Source organism: Lissotriton vulgaris, chromosome 3_1, assembly GCF_964263255.1.
Source record: "Lissotriton vulgaris chromosome 3_1, aLisVul1.2, whole genome shotgun sequence".
NCBI classification, from domain to species: domain Eukaryota; kingdom Metazoa; phylum Chordata; class Amphibia; order Caudata; family Salamandridae; genus Lissotriton; species Lissotriton vulgaris.
In genome coordinates this window covers 961,789,132-961,804,815 of record NC_141689.1, presented here as the reverse complement: position 1 = coordinate 961,804,815, position 15,684 = coordinate 961,789,132, and the positions used below count along the sequence as shown (strand labels likewise).

General features: G+C 44.5%; 2 pseudogenes; both read left to right on the top strand.

Annotated features, from left to right (window-relative positions):
- The first annotated feature begins 221 nt into the window (after positions 1–221).
- Positions 222–2,054, top strand: LOC147727273 (18S ribosomal RNA; annotated as a pseudogene).
- A 997-nt stretch (positions 2,055–3,051) lies between these two features.
- On the top strand, positions 3,052–3,198 carry LOC147727272 (5.8S ribosomal RNA; annotated as a pseudogene).
- The last annotated feature ends 12,486 nt before the right edge of the window (positions 3,199–15,684 follow it).

The window sequence follows — 15,684 nt, the reverse complement described above, 5'->3', positions numbered from 1 at the left end:
GGGTCAATGTATCACTGTTTTTTGCTTAGGCTGCACCTTGGCCCACCTCTCCCTTCAGTTGTCATGGAGTAGGCTAAGCCTGCCAGTGCCCGTATGAATGCCCTGTTCCCCATATCACCTGCAGGCAAGCAGGGGCTCCCAAAACAGGCTCCCGAGGGGTGCTAAGGTCAGTCTGGGATGGGTTCCTTTGATCGCTCCATCTGTTTCTTAGATAACTGTGGTAATTCTAGAGCTAATGCATGCTGACTTCCCAGGATGCATGTACTTTACAAACGCAGACCAATCCAGACTCGCCTGTCCATTTTCGAAACTTTACATAACCTCGGGCTGATCGCACATCCCTGTGATGATAACGATACCCAATCCCAACTAAGGGAGGCAGTGACAAAAAATAACAATAAATGACACTTTCAAGGCCCTGTAATTGATATGAATACATTTTAAATCCTGTAACAAGGATCCATTGAAGGACAAGCTTGGTGCCACGGACATTCCAGCTCCAATAGCGTATATTAAAGTTGCTGCAGTTAAAATGTTCGTATTTGGATCTTAGGATCAAGCTGGCATTCCACCGCAAGGCGAGCTACTGCCTGGCCCAGCCTCTAACTCTCGGTGCCCCCCTTGATGCTCTTAACTGAGTGCCCTGGGGATCTGGACTGTTTACTTTGTAAAACTTAGTGTGCTCAAAGCATGTTGGTAGCCTGACTATTTTAGCTAGGAATAATGGAATAGGACTCTAGTGGAGTGGAGAGGTGTGGCTCACTGGTTAGAGGCGGCAGACCCGAGAGCAGAGAACGGCCCGGGACCAGGGTTCGATTCCCGATGCGGCAGGGTCTTGGACCAGGATCAGCGGACTGATAATTCTCGCATCGGTGCCTACTCTGACCAGAGATCACACTCGGCAACTCTGGGCATTAGCTTGCCTCATCTCCACAACAACCCCACACAAACGCCGGGGATGCCTGGTTTCACCTTGGAGACCCCCAAGAGGGACTATCTCACAGGGAAAGCCAGGACGGGTTCCCCAGCGGTCTATAGCGCTACGAGGCCTGCGGTGCGGGTAGCAGTGCGCTTTATAAGACACAATTTACAATTTTTTTTTTTTTACTCTGGTTCTATTTTGTTGTTTTTCAAAACTGGGGATATGATTAAGAGGGACGGCTGAAGGCATTCAAACAGTGCCGCTAGTGGTGAAATTGTTGGACGGGTGCAAGATGAACCAAACTGAAAGCATTTGTTAAGAATGTTTTAATTAATTCAGAATGAAATCCAGAGGTTTGAAAGTGATCAGGCACTATCGTAGTTGCAACCATAAACAATGCAAACTACTGATCCAGTTGCGCTATTCCCACAACCTGCTGAGCCGCTCTAGGAAAAGTCTTTGGGTTGCGGGGGAATGTGGTTGCAAATTTGAGGGATGGGTACAATCAGGAGTGGAGCCTGCAGTCTTATTTGACTCAAAGCGAGAAGCCTCATTCGGCCCGACATGGAAATGATTGACAATTTGATAGGTCTTTTTTTATTCTGTGGGTTGTGGTACATTGCAATTCTTAGTTGGTGGAGTAATTTGTCTGATTCATTCTGATAGCAAATGAGAGTCCTCCATACTAACGTGATGCCTGGCCAGCAGTTGTTGTTCAACTTCTTAAAGGGACAAGTGGTGTTCACCGACACAAGATTGAGCAATAACAGATCTGTGAGCCCTTAGATGTCCTAGGCTGCAAACGTGTTGCAATGAACAGACCAGCTCGTGTCTATCCTTTGCTGACAGATGCAGGTAACCTGCTGAACCCAGTTTGAAATAGCGACTGGGGCTTGCAATTATTTCCTATGCACGAGGAATTCCCTGTTAGATGGAGTGATAAGCTTGTGTTAAGCCCCTGTCCTTTGTACACACTGTCAGTAGGTACTACAGATTGGATGGTTTAGTGAGGTCCTTGGATCGACCCCACCGGGGTCAGGCACTGCTCAGGTGGAAAGCCTATAGTACAATCAAACTTGACTATTTAGAGGAAGTTAAAGTCATCACAAGGTTTCCTTAGGCAACAGCCTGAACCCTTGGGCGTCTCCCAGTTGAAACCCAAAACATAGGGCCTAGCACTCCCTTTGGGCATCCTGGCTGACAGAGCAGTCCGTGCCTGGGTGCTTGGGTGAGGACTGGGCATAGGGTGGAATCCTCCACCTTGGAGGACCTAAACGCCATATGAGGAATGGGACAGTAATGCCCCAGGCCCTCTGGGAAGGTGTGAGATATCCCTCCTGAGAGGGAACCCTGGCTCACCCAGCAAGCATCTGGGGATAACAAAATTGCAGTGTCTACAAGGGCTGGGACCCCTTGAAGACCTGGGCACTCCCATGCCCGATACTATCCTGCCCAGGTTTCAAGTGACTGAACAAATAGCTTTTTTGGGTGGAAGAGGAGCCTGGATGAGAAGACGTCGAGCCTGAGGGATTCCTGGTCCCTCTCATTGGAGATCTTGCCTATGAAGCCAGTGTGTACTGCCTCAAGGGGTAGAAGATGCTGCCCCTGGCCTCATGAACTTCCATGCATGTACCAGAAGCAGGTGAGTCACTTTGGTGGTGTGGGGGAACCTGGCTCTTCTCTCCTTTGTGCAGCCAACCAGGACAAAGAGGAGCACTGGCTAGGGGCTGCCTTATAAGTTGGGAACATTCGATGTGCAGGAGACAAGCCCTGGCATCCACCAGTCTTGGTGGGTGGTGTATGGCTGATGTGCAGATGGGGCAACCCTCCCTCATAGCCAGTTACCTGATAAACTGGTCCTGTGGGGTCAGGCTGGGATTTAAATACTCATGTGGCTTGTCTGGGTGAGCCATGGGGGAGCTTCCTGCCTCTGCTGCTATGGGAGCATCTCGCTTTCCTGCCTACTGTGGCAGTGGAATGGGGCTTCCAGGCCCAGCATCTTTAAACACTTTCTTCCGGAGGCCGACTTCCAGAGGGAAAGTGTGACGGAGTGTGGGGCTGTCTCGCTGCACTAGAGGAGGATCGCAAGTTAAAACTCGTAGGCGGCCTATGTTGCGAAAGTTGCCTATGGCGCTTGGTGTTGGATTACCCAACTGTCTGTCAATGAAGAATACTGCAAACTGTGTGAATTAGTGTGCATTACACATTGATCATAGACACTTTGAATGCACCTTGCAGCAATGGTTTCGTCTTGGGCTACACCTGACTGAGAGCTGCTTGAAAGTCAATCGCCCTGGGGCTCTCCCATGATGTGGTTGGGGGAGTTGCAGAGGGCTGTGCTCCCTTTTCCTACCAAGGTCAGACCCTGATCAGCCATCGCTGGGCTTTTCCCCAGTAAGCCTAATCTTGTTACGTCCATGTCTCGTTCTATACAGTGTACATTTATTCACACATTATGGAAATAGATCCTAAAAATCCATGGTAACGTATTCCAGATTTGGTAAATTAGCTCAGTAAGTGAAACCTTTTTATGCTTGTATACAATATGATCTGTGTGTCTTATATTGTAGTCCAGGTAGTGGTAGATCAATTAAACCGTTCATCTTTCCAAGCTTAAAAACGGGGTCCAATTATGTACTGATCGTCAGTTTCTTTAAAATGTTAAGTGCTTTTCCTAAAAGTACCAAATGAATAATAGGTGATAATAGGTGATTACTATAGTTCACAGAGCAGTATCCTTGTTGTGACATATAGGATAAAAGTTGCAGACTTTTAAATTATTCATATAACATGTTCAAATGATAAATACTATGTACAATTTAGGCAAGCGCTCTAATTGTGAACATAACCACAGTCACACACAATCAAACTTAAATTCTATAAAATGTAGTATGTTGTAATACCCACATTAGTCAATCAAAATATTGGGACTGAGAGACTAAAATATCACCCTTAACTTAATTTTCATGGGTTTGAAGTACAATCAATCAAAGCTATCAATGGATTTACTTAGCCCGTGTTAGGTTTTACGAGGCCAATCTCGTGTTCTATATATTTTGTCAAACCACTGGGTTGCTTCTGATAGCCTCGTTTATCTATCAGCTAAAGACATTGGTATTCACATCAGACCTGAAGAGTATTTACGTCTCACCATCAAGCTGCTACCTGTTTGAGTGTATCTATCTGCCTAGAAGGAAGTGCTTTCTTTAGAGTGCATTAGGGACAATTTTACATCTGAATGTACCCAGATCATTAACTTGTTACATGCATGGAATACAATGAGTAATCCTTGTTTGTCATTTTTGTCACTGAAAGGCACATTGGTACACTTTACCTCAAACACATGAATTGCTAGGTATGCTAAATGGTCATTCCGTTAATGATTTCCATTAGAGTAAGGAACGCTTGATGTGTCTATCAACTCCCTTCAGCTACTGGGGCTGTGATCAGATTTAGCACACACTACGGCATTGGCATAGCAAATAGGTCTGTCTTACAATTGAAAATGTAAGGCAGACCTTTAGCCTTTGTCAATGCTTGTTTTTCTTTGCATTCCCATATATGCATACCATAGGACATATTTACAAGGGAATGGTGTAGGGTGGCATTAAGCACAAAATGCTAATGCCACGCTCTGCCATTCCAAAAGTGCAGGGATACGCCATATTTACAAAGATACAGCACATCCCTGTGTTTTCCCTAGTGCTAGCACTAAAGTAAACTGCCTAGCGCCAATGCAGGCAGCCTTGCACTGTAGTGCAAGGGTAACTGTGTGGAGGGAGTGATGTCCAGGAGGGTGTCCATTTCTGCACATGAACAATCACAAACAGCGATTTGTAACTTCAATGTGTCCTGCACTGTGCAGCACACTTTGAAGTTGCAAATCGGGATTTTTGTAATGATTGTTTATGTGCGGAAGGGACACCTTCCTGCACATAAACAATCGTTAACAGCGACTTGCTGTTTCTATGTGTGCTGCACAATACAGCACACATAGAAACAGCAAAAATTAGGAGAAATAAAGCATCTCTCCTCGTTTCGCCATGTTAAGACCAGGTTTTCCCTGGTCTTAATTTTGGCACTGCCTCCTGTTTACTGGTTAAAAAGGGGGCAGCATCAAAATCAATGAGTGTTGCGGCGGAATGCCCACCACAACATCCTTTGCCCACCACTTTCACGCTAAGTATGGTGTGAAAATGTGCCTTAATTAGAAGGCGGTGTTAAGCTACTTTAAGTGGTTTAACGCTGCCTTGTAAATAAGGGGAATCCCTATCGCTACAGGAACATTACGGATCTACATATGTACAGCCATCAAATGCTTAATATAGTCAAAGACAATTAAGAACCTAAAATGTACATTCTTTAAATGCCTAGAAGGATATCCAATGCTCATGGAAAAACATACCCAGGCACAACCAGAACATGAAGATATGTAGACACATTAAGCCTCCAGTGCTTCTTAGGCACAGCCACACTGGACCACTGCAGCCTCATTATGGTTAGGCATGGCATTATATATCCAGTGCATCCTGTCAAAGAATAAAGATCCCCTGAATACCTAGTGCAGCAACCCAGCTGCAGATGTAGACTCGAACAAAGTGTAGCCTTCCCATGTGCATGCTTGGCATCAACTGTTGAGTGCAGCTCCACTCCCAAGTATAGATGTAGCCTAAAATGCTGAGTGCAGAATTCCCGTGATCAGGTATAACTTCTAAAGCCTAGTGGATTCTCCTCTTGGGCAACTATGGATTCTGATGCCCACTACACCCTTGTACAGGTTTAGTTTCAAATGACAGTGCAACACACCCAGTGTACAACGAATATGAGAAATGTGGAATCAACGTCTAGTTTAACATCACTCTACCAGACCAGGTTTTTCTTTTCTAAAATCAACGCTATCAGGAGTTCTAGTTGAATTGTTTTAATTGAAGCAAGTCAAAACTACAACTCCCATAATTTCCTGATTCCTTAAAGGAAAACAGAGAAATTGAAAATCGGTGCCTTACTTATAAGGCATTATTTGACAGGGTAGACATTGCTGAATGTGAAATGATATCTGATAACAGACAAAAAAAGTGAAAATACAGAGTTGTCCAAGTTGATATGGGTAAAAAAAGGGAGAATTCCAGATTATAGCTAAGCACTGCAATGAGGAAACATCAAGGTAGAAACATCAGCAAGGTAGAAACAGGACTATTGCATCCACTCAAAGGCAAAATTGCTTTACATGTAGAAGGACGACTACAGGCCAGTGGAAATGCATGTAATCTTTCTTTGTTTTGTTAATCCTTCCTCTCCACAGGAAAAAAAATCAGTCAATCTTAGGATACAGTGTACATCCCAATCAATCCTGTAGCCAATTCGGTAGCCAACACGTGTTTCGTCATTCGTTGTTAAACCGGTTTGTCTACATCAGGGCCTCTCTTCAATGTTAAAGACCACAAGTATAGTCATGTTCAGTCGCACTCAAAAAGCTTCCAATAATCAGTTTCCAGTAAATAAATCTATTAGTCCTCCTCGTGTTACAGCAATCTATTCATATCGATACAGTCACCCTTAGTCCATAATAACAAAAGACGCCGATATACACAAACTGAAGGAGTGCTCACCGGTTTTTCATTATTATGGACTAAGGGTGACTTTATCGATATTAATATATTGCTGTACCATGAAGAGGACTGCCCTGCCAAGCCAATATATAGAGGCGGTGGGAAAGCATCAGTCATCAATTATGTGTTTGCCTCAAAATGCTTCCTGCAGTGGTGTCGACGCAGCTTAGTAATTGAAACCCAGTGAAGTGACCACAATGCCTTACTTGTCGAAGGAGTTTTCCCATTAGATATTTAAAGAAATCCCTTATCATTCGATGGTATAAATATTCACTCCAAAGACAGTCAAAGGCTGGTTTGGCACCTTAAAAAACCCTCAGCAGCATTAAATGATTTAGTAAAGAAGTATCTCCCAGTTTTTTGGGCTGTTTGTCTGATGGAACCATGACTGAGCTGTCCCGTCATCATCAGCAATTGTGTAGTATTATTAGGAACTCCCAAATGAAACTCATTAAACCTGCGATAACCTATCCATGGTGGTTTGATAAGCAAGGTTCTGCTGCTACCCATTATCTTAGAAAGGTGACAGTAGATTACCCTAGAGATAGAAGGGTGATTCATGAGGCGAGGAAGTTCTATAGGAAAACTATTTAGAAAATGAAGCATTCTCTATTCCGCAAGGACTGGGAGGCCTTGGAGAAGGCTGCTAAGCACAACCGTAGCAGGGTGTTCTGGGAAACTGTGCATGGGCATTCCTTGCATGATAACCCAGAGAACCCTCTTTTAATATATAATATTTCTGGGCAGAATTGGGTGACATGCTTCACTGACATTTACTCTTTGGACAGAGTCAGTGAGCATGAGGTTACATGGAGGCAGTGTTAAATCAAAAGGGGGAGAATGAAGGGGTTGTGATCCATTCAGCTTCCCTTATTTGTATCGTCAAAAATCAATGGAGAACGGATCACTTGTCCTGAGTAACCAGGGTTTAGTAGTTTTTCATTTTGTGTACCGATAAAATAACCCTCATTCACGTACCGAGGCTCGGGTGGTGGTATATCTTGGTTCTCTGCCTCTCTTTTAGCAACGTGACAGCATCATCATTAGGTCAAGTCCAGTCAAGTCAGAGAATTTGTATAGCGCACTACATACCCAGAGGGTCTCAAGGCGCTTAGGAAGGGGAGGAGGATTACTTGTCAAATATCCACGTTTTAAGTTGCTTTCTGAATGCTAGGTGGTTCTGGGTAAGGCGAATGTAAGTGGGGAGTGAGTTCCATGTTCTAGCAGCCAGGTAAGAGAAGGATCTGCCTCCCATGGTGGTCTTGTTGATGCGAGGTACAGAGGCGAGGGCTTGGCTGGAAGAGCGTAGTTGGCGGGAGGGGGTGTAGAAGGACAGTCGTGAGTTGAGGCATTCTGGTCCGATTTCGTAGAGTGATTTGTGTGCGTGGGTTAGCAGTCGGAAAGTGATTCTCTTATTGACGGGTAGCCAGTGGAGGTCTTTCAGGTGACCAGAGATGTGTTCGTTGCGCGGGATGTCTAATATGATCCTGGCTGAGGCGTTTTGGATTCGTTGGAGTTTCTTCTGGAGTTTAGCGGTAGTACCTGCGTAGAGGGTGTTTCCGTAGTCCAGTCGGCTCGTGACCAGAGCATGGGTGACTGTTTTCCTGGTTTCGGTGGGGATCCAGCGAAATGTTTTTTTGAGCATGCGAAGAATGTTGAAACAGGATGAGGATACGGCGCTGACTTGTCTGTTCATTGAGAGTGAAGAATCCAGGATGACGCCTAGGTTCCGTGCGTGGTCTGTCGGGATGGGTGCTTTTCCAAGGGCTTCCGGCCACCAAGAGTCGTCCCATGCAGAGGGGGATGTACCTAAGATGAGGACTTCTGTTTTGTCTGAGTTCAGTTTCAGATGGCTGTGTTTCATCCATTCGGCAACTTCTTTCATTCCTTCGTGTAGGTTGGTTTTGGCGGTGCTGGGGTCATTGGTGAGAGAAAGGATTAGTTGAGTGTCATCCGCGTAAGAGATGATGTTGAGGTTGTGTTGGCGGGCGATGGCCGCGAGGGGGCTCATGTATACGTTGAAGAGGGTGGGGCTGAGTGAGGATCCTTGTGGTACGCCACAGATGACTTCAGTGGCCTCGGACTTGAATGGTGGAAGGCGGACTCTCTGGGTTCTTCCGGTGAGGAACGAGGTGATCCATTCAAGTGCTTTTCCTTGTATTCCGATGTTTCTGAGGCGTTGTAAAAGGGTGCTGTGGCATACTGTGTCGAAGGCTGCAGAGAGGTCAAGGAGGATGAGTGCGACTGTGTCTCCATTGTCCAGTAGAGTTCGAATGTCGTCTGTTGCTGCGATGAGGGCGGTCTCAGTGCTGTGTTTTGCTCGGAAGCCAGATTGTGAGGAGTCGAGGGATTTGTTGGCTTCGAGGAAAGCGGCGAGCTGGTTGTTGACAGCTTTCTCGATTACTTTGGCCGGGAATGGGAGGAGCGAAATGGGGCGGTAATTTTTGAGTTCGGTGGGGTCCGCTGTGGGTTTTTTCAGAAGGGCGGTGAGTTCAGCGTGTTTCCAGTTTTCCGGGAAGGTTGCGGAGTTGAAGGAGCAGTTGATGACGTCTCGGAGGTGCGGTGCTATGACGGAGTCTGCTTTGTTGAAGATGTGGCGAGGACAAGGGTCTGTGGGGGATCCTGAGTGGATGGAGTTCATCAGGCGGATGGTGTCCTCAGTGGAGATTGGGTTCCAGTCGTTAAGGGTGTTCACGGGGGGAGAGTGTTCAGCATATGGTTGGGTGGGTTGGTCTCCGGGTTGGTTGTCGAAGCTGTTGTGGATGTCAGCAATCTTGTTGTGGAAGAATGAGGCTAGGGAGTCGCAGAGGGCTTGAGAGGGGGTGATGTCGTTGGAGTTGGCCGAGGGATTGGAAAATTCCTTGACGATGTTGAAAAGTTCCTTGCTGTTGTGGGCGTTGTTGTCAAGTCGATCCTTGAATGCTGTTTTCTTGGCCTTTCGGATTAGTTGGTGGTGAGTGCGGGTAGCGTTTTTGAAGGCGTCCTTGGTGCTGGTGGTTGGGTCTTTTTTCCAGGCCTTTTCAAGGGAGCGGCAGAGTTTCTTGGACTTCTTAAGATCATCGTTGAACCAAGAGGCCTTCTTGTTGCCAGGTTTGCTTTGACGTTTATTCAGTGGAGCTAAGGTGTCGGCGGTGTTGGATAACCATAGGGTGAAGTTGGCGGCGGCTTGGTCTGGGTTAGAAGAGTGGGCTGGGGTGTTTTGAAGGAGCGATGAGGAGATCTGGTCGATGGTGATTTTGTTCCAGTTTCTTTGCAGAGTTGGTTGGAGGTGGTTGATGGGTTTTGGCTTGTTGTAGGTGAAGTGAACGCAGCTGTGGTCAGTCCAGAGGAGATCCGTAGTGTGGCTGAAGGAGACATGATTGCTGGAGGTGAAGATGGGGTCGAGTGTGTGACCTGCGATGTGGGTGGGGGAAGTGACCAGTTGTTTAAGTCCGAGGTTGGCGAGGTTGTCCAGGAGGGTGGTGGTGTTGCGGTCGTTGAGCTTTTCAAGGTGAAAGTTGAGGTCTCCCAGAAGGATGTATTCTTTGGAGGGGAGCGCGTGGGGAGTGATGAAGTCTGTGATGTCTTCACTAAATTTTGTGCGGGGTCCTGGTGGTCTGTAGAGGAGGGTGCCTCTGAGTGTGGTACAATAGTGATCAGTGATGGTGGGTAACAGTGTGAGTGAAAAAACCTTATGATAAAAAAGCTTGGGTGGCCAGACTGAAGGAATTCAAGCTTATTTAAAAACATTGGCGTGCGTAGGAAGGGGAGTTAAGAGTCTTCCGCACTATTTAATGTCCATAAAAAGGTCGACATGTTTCAGCCTTATTTTGCCCAGGGAGGTCAACTAGGCTTTCTCAGGACCTAGAGAAAATGGTGAAAAAAGGATGGAGCCCTGTATTTTTAGGGTCTGGATCAGTCTAGGTATATTAGCATGACTCTGATAAGGTCGTACCTATAAATAAAGAGGAAGACAAGACAAACAAACATCTATAGATAGCGTCAATTGCGCGGTACCTAGGATGGGTGCTGTCTGCATACCATAATACAGAAGAAATTAAAGAAACTAAAAAATGGCAATTCTTTTTGTACAAATGACAAAATGTTCACTCATTCCCGTAAGGCAAAGGATCTCTCATTGCTCACACAATGCTGAAACCTGTCACTTCAGATGTTAGTGGCGTGGTTCAACTCGTCAAGTATCAAGAGAGGCCATTTGGTTGCAGGGCTGTGTTCCTTTGATACATGCTTTTAATGAGAAGTGCTGTCTGTAGTATGTGCACACTCTAATCCAGGTCATTATGTATTTCCACAATCTGTAGGTTGCGGTTTGACCTAGGTACTCTGCGTTTAACATGTGTTTAGTCACTACTTAATATATATATCTTAAAAACGGGCTTGTCTCCTTTGTGTTTCACATTACCCCTTAAAGTTTGACCCTGTTGCTAGTCGGGTGCGTGGTGTGAGAGTAGCGTATATTTAGTGGTTCGGTAATCGTCATTAAGGGTCACAATATGTGTGGATTTTGCCTCTCCCCTGTGTTATGTTGTATGTTTCTTTAAGTGCACGAGTTAGAATGTAGAATGGTATGCAATGTTGATTCTATGTTAGGTTTTCATTCTGTGGCTAGCGGTTGATATTGTGAGTGTTTATGCAGACTCCGGTTCACCATACACGATTGTGAACGAAGAGGTTTGGAGGAAGAAATTTGTAGACAATATTAGTGAGCAATTGAATACACCTGATGTTTACCCAATCAGTTACACAGGAGATAAGATTGGCATGATTGGTTTTAGATGGCTTACTTTTTTATTTAAAGGCAGGTCTACAAGAGGAAAGTTGTATGTGGCAAAAGTAGGGCCATCAGTTTTGGGGTGGTTTGACCAGAAAAATTTGCACATTATTTTGGACCCCAATTCAAAAGATAAAGTATTGATTTTGGATGACTGTAGCAAGATGAGGGAAGCATTATCTGAAAGCTTTCCTAAAGTATTTAGCAGTGAACTGGGTGTTTTAAAGGGGTTCGAACATAGAATTATTTTAAAGGCTGATGCACAACCTAAGGTTCACAAAGTAAGACCCATACCTATACTGATAAGAGAGGAAGTTAAAAGGGAGATTCAAGGATTGCTCGCTAAAGGTATTATAGAGGAAATTGAGACGTCTGAATGGATTTCTCCGATTGTGGTTGCCCGGAAACCCAATGGAAAAATCCGTTTATCCATTGATTTACGCCACTTGAACAATAACATCGTGGTTGAGAAATTTCCCCTTCCTAAAATTAACGAAATGGTATCTTCCCTTAAGGGTGCAACGTGGTTCTCCACGGTTGATCTCTCCGCCACATACCATCAGGTTATGTTAGATCCCGACTCTAAGAATCTTATGGCATTCATAACGCCATTTGGTTGCTACCAGTTCAGGCGTATGCCTTTTGGGCTGGCCTCAGCCGCTGCTGTTTTTCAGCGGCTGATGCATAAATTGTTCGGAGACATAGACAAAATTTCGTTTTTTCAGGATGACATTCTGGTGGCTGCGAGCGACAAAGTGGGTCATGATTTAAAATTAAAACAAGTTTTGGAAACCCTACAGTCAGCAGGCCTGACTGTGGAGTTATCCAAATGCAAATTCAGCCAGAGGAGTGTTTCCTATTTAGGACACATTATAAGCGAAGAAGGTGTCAAACCTAAACCTGCATTAGTAGAAAATATTGTAAAGTTTCCTGCACCTGTTTCAAAAGATGAAGTAAGAGCGTTTCTCGGCATGGCTGAGTATTGTGCCAAGTTTATAAAAAAAAATTCTGCAAACGTTTTCAATATACGTGCACTTCTGAAGAAGAATACTAAATTTATGTGGAATGAATTGTGTGAGGAAGAGTTTAAATTGGTTAAGGTCGATTTACAAAACGTGAATGCACTTGCTAGTTTTGACCCAAATATTGACTGCCTGTTAACCACTGATGCAAGTGACAAAGGCCTGGGTGCTGTGTTATCACAATATGATTTGGATGGTAAAGAAAAGATAATTTTGTTTGCATCTAGGGCTCTTTCCCCTGCTGAGAGTAGGTACCCTATTATTGAGAGGGAAGCCCTAGCGTGTGCGTGGGCTTTGGAACATTTTCGAGCATTTGTTTGGGGCAAGCCTGTGATCATTCGTACTGATCATAAACCGTTGATCCGTATCTTGTCATGTGAGGGTATGTCAGGTGCGTCAGCAAGGTTAGCCAGACTATCTATGCGTATGAAGGAGTACATTTATAAAATGGTCTACCTACCTGGAAGAGATAATCGCATTGCTGATTGCTTATCTAGACTTCCACCTCCTCTAGAGGAATGTGATGATGATCCCTGGAGTGAATACTGTGTGGCATTGGTACATGATTGTGGTGAACCCGCCATAAATAAGACTGAATGGTTGGCTGAACAGGAATAAGATGTTGTTTTGAAAAATGTATTAGAGTACATTTGCAAAGGTTGGCCCAAGAAGAGAGATATTCCTGGGTTGGATGCTTTTTGGCAGATCCGCATGGAGATGTCCTCAGAGAATGGTATGCTCTTTAGGGGTGATAGAATCGTTCCACCTGTGTCCTTGAGAAGAAAATTTTGCAACTTTGTCACGAAGGGCATTTTGGAATTGTGAGAACCAAGTCTGTTGTTAAGGGGATGTTTTGGTGGCCAGGTGTTGACAGCGCAATAGAGGAGTTTTAAACCTAAAATGAGAGATGGTTTGATACCCGATTTTCCTTGGGACACCATTGCAATTGATATTATTGGACCCATTGGAGACTCCAAAGAGTATGGGTTGGTTGCAATCGACCTTTTCTCCAAATGGCCGATTGTCAAGTTTGTTGAAAGAGTTGACACTCAGACTGTGCTTAAATTCTTAGATAAAATTTTTATCATGGAGGGTGTACCTGTTTGCGTGCTGTCTGACAATGGTGTCCAATTTACGTCCAAGCAGGCTAAGGAGTATTTTGACAGATGTGGTATCAAACATAAGACCACAGCATTGTACAACCCTAGTGGGAACTGCACTGTTGAAAGGTTCAACAGAGTGATCAAAGGCGTTATTCAGGCCTCTGTGCATGGCAAGTTAGATTGGAAAGTGCAAGTACAGAAGGCAATTTGGTCATATAGAATTACTGTGCAAAACAGCACTGGCATGTCCCCGTTCACCATGATGAGAGGCAGAACAGCGAGGTGTAAGTTTAACCCTGGATGGATTTTTGATGGGAAAATAAAAAATTGGTCTCCTGTTGATGTTAAGGATAAGTTGGTGTCTACTCATGATAAAAGCAAGGAATTTTATGATTGTCATCACAACACTAAAGACGTTATTGTCAAGGTTGGAGATTGGGTAAGGGTTAGGAAACCTTTTAAGGTACCTAAAGGCATGAGTCGCTTTGAACCACCATGTAGGGTTGCAGAAGTTTTAAGAAATTCGGTAAGACTAGACGGAAGGGTGTGGAATCATAAAAGCATTGCCATGAATCCTAATCAGGATTGTGTAGAGGTGTGTTTTAATCCTGGTGATAATAATTTTGATAGGATTGAAGATCATTTTGAGAATAGTCATGTACAGTCTCAACTTGCTAATGATTCCGTGTCTGTTTCTGAACAGAGAAATTTCGGGCAACCCAGTTCTTCTTTGTGTGATGAGGGGGGAGTGGGCGAAGGTTGCAGTTCTGATGTTCAGACAACTACTCGTTTGGATGTATGTGATACTCTTCGTAGCAAGGTTGTTGACGTCCTACCTGATAAAAGAACTAGAGCCTTGCCTGGTTGGCTTAAGGGGTTTGTTATGTAAATTCATTGACTTGTTTTTATTGCCCATGTTTTTTTTTTTGTGTTTCTTCTTTTTATATTTGTTTTCTTTCATTGTATAGGGGGGGTGTGTTATGTTGTATGTTTCTTTAAGTGCACGAGTTAGAATGTAGAATGGTATGCAATGTTGATTCTATGTTAGGTTTTCATTCTGTGGCTAGCGGTTGATATTGAAGACATCGCTTCCCTGGCTCCCACCTGTTTATTACTTATCTTATTTACAAATAAATATCCTTTTGCCACACTTCTCGTCTGGATTGCTTCACTACACCCGCCATAGGCACTTTGCGTGAATGTGGCGGTATAAGTTAGGATATGGAGGTAATGGGCTGTTGACAGATATGTTAGTGGACATAACCCGTGTGGATATTGTCTCTCCCCACTATGCACCAATCATGCGTACCTTGTCCGTGTTTAGATTAAGGCATCATCAGGCGATCCAGAGAGTTTGGTTCCTGCTGAGGAATATCATACACGCAAAACAAATTACAATTGGGGCACAGTAATACTACGGTTGTGTTGAGATGCTTCTCGGTGACGCTGATTCTACCTCTTGTGCGGAAGATGCACAACTTGTGCTGGCTCTGCCTCGTGGTACCCGGTTCCAAAAGGAGATTCCTTCCTGATCTCTTAAAGTAGTGGGGATTGCAGTGGAGAAAAGACTTCATCTCTTTACGTTGATAATGACAGACATGGTGTTTATGTGGAGGCAGCCTTTTATCCCCTATCCTCTGCAGTTTACCATTCAGAAAGTAGACGCAGCCATCTGAGTAAGCACCAGAGGTAAGGCGCCGGGTCGTGATGGGATCCCCATGGACCTGTTTAAAAGCAGTATGGATCTCTGGGGTCCTCTTTTGGTGAATATGTTTAACAACTCTCTGCGTTATAATATCCAAGAGTCTTGGGCCAAGACTATAATAGTGCCATTTTTTAGGAAAAGGGATAGGCGGTCCCCAAAATGCTACAGACCAATTTCACAGGTGGATAGCACAGTAAAGGTACTGGAGAAAGCTATTTTTAACCGTTTGCAAACGTGGGCCTTAGACAGTAATATTTTATCTGTGCACCAATACAGGTTTTGTCCTGGGCAGGGTACATTCAAAAATATAAAATGCCACATACAATTTCTGACACTGTATTACAATAGGCCTAAATATGTTATTTTCTGCCAGAATTATATGCAAGGTGCTGTAACCATATGCTTGAGAACATGTTGCTCGTATACCCCAGGGTGCTCAAATACTCTTGGGAGCCAGTATTAATGTAATACTCTAATTTACTAAACCTTTCAGGAGTGCCTTTCAAATAATAAAGGAATGTTCAATAAGCCATTGAGGCTGCTGGCCTGCTT